Raw genomic sequence first — 6000 nt, 5'->3', positions numbered from 1 at the left:
TGAAAAATATTCCTGCAAGGAAACAATCAGGTCAATGCCAAGATATGATATGGAACAAAGATCAACTTAAGGATTGAAAAGAAACCCAAACAAAACCAAAACCAAAACCAAAACCAAAACCAAACCTGATGGAGATGAGCGAAACCTGGGAGAATTCAACACCAGACAACTTTCTATAAAATACTGTGTGAGAGGAACTTCTTCAGGCTGAGGTGAAATGACAGAGCAGCCTGCAACCTCAGGAACAGAGGAAGGGCAACAGAAATGGTCATCTCTGGATAACAGTGAGGGCCTATTTCTCTCCTCTTAAATTATTTAATACACATATGACTTTTGAATGAAAAAAGTACACCACAGTCTCAGAGGGTGGCATTCAAATCATATAAAGGTGACATGTGTGACATCTCTAACAGAGTGGAAGGTAGAAGAATCTGTGTGGCTATAGGGCTTCAACATTTTGTTTAACTGCTAAAATGCTAAGTCTAATTAAACTGTGGAACAATTCATATACACAATGTTATTCCCAGGACAACTAAAAATCGTTACAAATCCATTCAAGAAAAACTGGACAACCTCAATAGTCCTATGCGAGGAAATTTTAATAAGGCAGCAGACATTTAGCACACACAGTTTTTGTGACAAGTGATTTCTCTTGGTTACCTTCCCAGGAGTACGTCCCACCCCAGGTCCTCCCAAGTCCTCTGCACACACACCCTTCCCTCCAGAATCTTCGCATGAGCCCGTTCTTCCCTCACACATTCCAAGGCTGCATCCCAGCAACAGGCCACACGACACGCACTTTGGCACTGGCCCAGCTGGCAGCTGAAGGAGAACCTCGGAGCCCAGATCTCCACTGAAGGACAGACCTCCCCCAAGTTCTCTATGCACTGTTCCGTGGGCAGGCTGTGCCCCTCAGCCCTGCCCCGGGCACTGGGGTCCAGCAACTGACAGGAGGGCATGGCCACCTCCAGTCCGCTCACTGTGCCCACTGACTTCCCTTGGCTGGCCGGGGTGCCCAGCTGTCCCTGACCCTGGGTCTACTCCCAGGCCATCCCACAGGTGTCCAGTGACCTTGCATCCATGCTTTCTCATAGCATCTCTGAAAGGATGCTCCATGATCCTGTAGACCTTGCCTTTTTTCTGGGGTCCTGACCTCCATCTGTAGGCCTGCCATCAGAGGAAGGTGGTGCTGTCTGCTCACACCTCCAAGACATCCTGCAGCTCAGCATCTGCTGGGGGCAAGGCCTCACTCTGTGGTCCAGGAGCAGGGAGTCACCCCAATGCCACCCACAACACCCAGGTGTGCCCAAGGTGGCTGCACAGAGAAGACTGTTGGGGGCCTTGGAGAGAGTGGGAAATAGATTCCAAAACAAGAAGATGACCAGGCAGTTACAGAGAGGCAGGCCAATCAGGAAAGGGGCCCTGATGGCACTGAGGGTGCACAGCCCACTTTCAGGTCCCTGGGGGCCCAGGGAGGCCTCTGTTCTTTTGTGACCGGGCCCGGGCCTCTGCAAAGAAATGTCCACACCACAAGCTCAGAAGACAGATCCAACCAGAAATCCCAGACCTCCTGTATGAGCTCCAGCCCCAAATGAAATGCCATCATGAGCTCATATAGCTCCCCCTGAGGGTTCCCGCCAGTGCAGAGGAGGAGGGGTCCAGTCACATCCCACACCTGGCTGCCCCAGAGGGCCTCAAAGAAAGTGAGCGAGGAGGGTCCTGGTCTCCCTCTGCAGCCTCAGAGCGTTCCCAGAGAAAGACCCAGCAGGCAAAGGATACAGAGGCAACAACAGGGCAGACACAAACCCAGAGGAACTGCTCACCCACACCTGACAGTTGCAGGTCCTGAATATGCAAGGTTCCTCTGGGGCCACACGGGTGAGGGAACCCTCTGAGGCTGCTACCACCCCGAGCTGGGTTTTTGAGTCACTGCTGAAGATCTAGACTTGGAGAAGGAAGCAGCGCTCCAGCGCATCAACAGCGCATTGCAGGGTGAGACCAAGGTCACCTGGGACTGCGATGCCATGCAGCCGTCCTGTGCTGTCCCCCTGCCTGCTGCAGGGACTGCTCCTCCATCAGCCCATCCCTCCAGCCCCCAGCATGACCCACAGCTGGAGAAACGCAGGAAGATCTGGGACTTCCTGGGCCCTGTGGCCGTCCTGGACTCTGATAGAGCGGACAGTACTGGGCATCCTCTACCTCGGAGGAGACACAGCTCACCATACCTCTCTTCTCTCTCAGAGCCCCTTCCAGGCTCCTCTTCATACTCACTGCCTCAGCCCTGTGCACCCTGCTGACCCCTGCTGCCTCCCCAGGATCAGGCAGGGCTGACCTGTCTGCTAGGTCCCCGAACCCCTCCGCCCCTGCTCCCGCCCCCACACCAGGCATGGAGTGTGCGATCAGAAGCCCAACTTCTGACTGGCCTGCCCCTGCAGCTGCTGCAACATCCCCTCCCCTTCCATGCTGAAGCCCATGTGGGGGCCCCCTCTGAATGGGGGGAGGAGGCCATGTGCAACCCAAGGCTTCAGTCACAGCAGGTGCCAGTTCTGCTCCCCCGGCAGCTCCCAGCAACTCCAGAATGGAGTCTCCCACACCCATGTGCATAGACTCTCCTGTCTTCACCTTACAGACCCACCCCTCTTCACTAATCCCAGTGCCCTTCTCTCCACCGGCCTGCCAATCACTCCTCCTCTCAATTCCAGCATATCTGCAGGCCTGACTCCCCAGCCAGCTTCTGACATGGAGGTCACCCCCAGGGACACCACTCATTCCCCTAGCCTCTCCTCTCAGGGCCTCCCCATGGCTCCTGTCAGAGCTTCTTCCCTTCTGCCCAGGCCCTCCAGATGCCCCCAGGGACAGCACAGCCTCAGTCACAGTCACCACCAGCTGCTGGCACAGAGGTTCTGCAGCCCCACCCCAACTCTGACACTTTCTGCTAAGCCTGGAACCACTGCCCAGCCCATATCTGGGGCCCATGATGGGCAGCAGCTCGGAGCCACCACCATTTACAGCTCTCCCCAGTAAGGACAACTGGCAGCTCCAGTGCCAGTCTGGGCTCCAACTACTGCTCCAGGCCAGCCAGCCTTGGGCAGCACCACATGGGCAGCTTTTGGGGATTCATCACCCACACCTTCCACCTTGGGCACCCATACTAGCACCTGGTCAGCTTTTGCTGCCACCCTAGCTGTATTCCCTTCTGGTACAGCCACTGTCCTCGGCTTTGCAGCTTCCAGCTACACACCCAGCACTGTGACCAATGCCGGGCCCAATGCCAGGCAACAGCACAAGCCCAGCCTCCTTCAGGGATAGTGGGAATGTAAAGAAAGCAATGTCTGAAAAAGAGTAGAGGTAGAACCACCAGTACTTGAGACTGGTGAAACTTGTCCATTTCCTCACACTTTGACGACAGGTTATAATAAAAGCAAGTCTCAGACCAAATTCTACCCCTTGTACAGAATGTATTAAACATGTATTTGCAAGCAAGCACAAAACAGTTCATACTACATGATAAAAAACCCAGCTCTGTGTCCTCTTGAGTGTTCTAATGACCTTTGTATAAAAGTCCACTTGAAGCTGACTTGAAAATATTCCAGAAGCAGATTCTATTAACCTGATTCGGATCCCAGATGCAGACATGGCACTGCTTGGCAAGCCATGCTGTGGGATGCGTCCCACATACAAAGTGGAGGAAGATGGACACGGATGTTAGCTCAGGGTCAGTCTTCCTCAGCAAAACGAGGAGGATTGGCAGCAGATGTTAGCTCAGGGCTAATCTTCCTCAAAAAAAAAAAAGAATATTATATCATGGTTAAATTTCTACATTTGATAGCTGTGCTGGAGTTGTTAAGAAAACTCCTTTGTTCTTAGGAAATACACAATAGGGTTGAAGGGACATGGTCTGGGCAGGGCTTGACATCAAAGAGCTCTCTGAGGCAAAGCCAAGGACAAGAGGTGGCTCCTCATAACTAAGCTGGGCCTCATGGTCAGGACATGAAGATAAAGTCCTTGCAGGAGGTCTATCTCTTCTCCCCATCAAAGAGTCTGAGGTCACCAACCTTGTTCTGGAGACAGCCCTCAAAGACAAGGTTTGGAAGATTAGGCCCCTACAAAAGCAAACCTGCACTGGCCAGCAGACCAAGTTCAAGCATTTGTCACCATCAGGGACTACAATGGCCATGTTGGTCTGGGTGGTAAGTGCTCCAGGGAGGTAGCCGTTGCCATGCACTGGGCCACCGTCCTGGCCCACAACTCCATAGACGCAGGGTGGCGAGGCCACAAGTGGATCAAGTTTGGCAAGCCCCACATCATCCCTTGCAAGGTGACAGACACCTCTTGGGGTCTCTGTGCTGGTGTGCCTCATCGACGCCCCTGGAGGCACTGGCATCATCCCGGCACCTGGGCTCAAGGAGCTGCTGAGGATGAGTGGTACGGACAACTGCTACACCAAGGCCAGAGGCTGTGCTGCCACCCTGGGCAACTTTGCCAAGGCCCCCTTTGCTGCCCTCTCCAAGATCCACAGCTCTCATCCCACCACTCTGGAAAGAGATGGTCTTCACGAATCTCCCTAAGAGAAGTTCACTGACCTTCTAGTCAAGACCCACTAGTCAAGACCCACAGCAGAGTCTCGGTGTAGAGCATCCAAGCTGTAGCTGTGGCTGCCACATAGTGTTTTTATACAAGAAAAATAAAGTGAATCAAGACTGCAAAACAAAATCCGTTGTGAGACGTGTTAACTATATCTGGACCTCATCGTCAGAGACTCTGATTCAGCAAGTGCTGCTGCTGGAGTGACTCTCAGACCACTCAGGCACACTGAAATAGCGTCTTATTGTCATCTTCATTTTTCAGTGGCTTAGCAAGACCATGCAGAGAAGGGTCTCTTATTGCCCCATACTAGCAGGTTACTTGATCTGGAAAAAGAGTTTGGTCCCATGAAGCTAGTAAATACCCTGACACTGACAAATAAAAATGGCAAGTAATAGGATATATTGGAGAATATGAGGAAGCCATTTGGTATAAACCTAATTCAGCCTGACCTTGTCTTTCTAAAAGGGCCTGCCCGAGGCTGTTGAGCAGGCATTGTATATCTGCTTTAGAGATTCCCTATGGGAAGAGCAAAAGGCCCTTGAGATAAAGGTGCAACTTTCCTCCCCCTCCCAATTTGGTGTCTCCTTAAGGATTAAGAGTCTTTCCTTAGGCTAGAAGCTGCTTGCTGTGCTCACCTGGGACCGCCCAGCTGGAGACAATAGACTTGCCTCCTGCTACACCCACCAAGACAGCAGACCCACTACCTGCTGTGTCCATCAAGTGCTGTGCCCACAGGGCAATCTTGTGACTATTGTGGGAGGGACATTTCAATCATATGTGAAACACCCTCTTTGAGGGTATATAACCATCCTGTGTACCCCCGCTTCTTTGGAGTGCTCTGTTCCTTTGTGGAAAGACTCTCCCGGGTTATAATCCTAAAATTTAAGCTCGGAATAAACTCACCCAAATTTTCATTTATAGATTGGTTCGTCGACAACACAAACTCCTAATGGTCCAGGTAGGTAAGACTGCCAGCCAGCAAGTCCAGAATTCTAGCAAGCCTGTCCAGAGCCCTGCGCTCCCCCTGCCAACTGATACTCACATGCTTCTGTTTGGAAGGAAACTTTTTCTTTTAATCTTCTTTTTTATATTCTGCATTGTTAGTTATTTCTTGATTTCTCACACAAAACGTCTTTTTCGCTTGAACCGTTTCAGGCCCTCGATAACTGTCCTTGACTATTACAATGCCCTCAAGTCCTGCAGAAATGTGCTCTGCAGACCCCAAACGAGTTAACCGCCTGCGCAGATTTCCTTTTACCAAAAAACGAAATCCGTAAATCGCAATGTCTCAGACTTCATTCAACTGAAATGTAGATTATAAAACAGCATTTGATGAATGAAGAAACAGGAAATGGCAAGATGAATTCAAATGAAATATTATTGGAGAACTGAAGTTTTTAAATATAGTTGAAT

General features: G+C 51.2%; 1 pseudogene; it reads left to right on the top strand.

Annotated features, from left to right (window-relative positions):
- The first annotated feature begins 2024 nt into the window (after positions 1-2024).
- LOC124240062 (40S ribosomal protein S2-like) lies at positions 2025-4604 on the top strand (annotated as a pseudogene).
- The last annotated feature ends 1396 nt before the right edge of the window (positions 4605-6000 follow it).

The sequence above is a fragment of the Equus quagga genome, chromosome 5 (assembly GCF_021613505.1).
Source record: "Equus quagga isolate Etosha38 chromosome 5, UCLA_HA_Equagga_1.0, whole genome shotgun sequence".
In the NCBI taxonomy this organism is placed as follows: Eukaryota; Metazoa; Chordata; class Mammalia; order Perissodactyla; family Equidae; genus Equus; species Equus quagga.
This window is presented reverse-complemented; position numbering and strand designations above follow the sequence as displayed.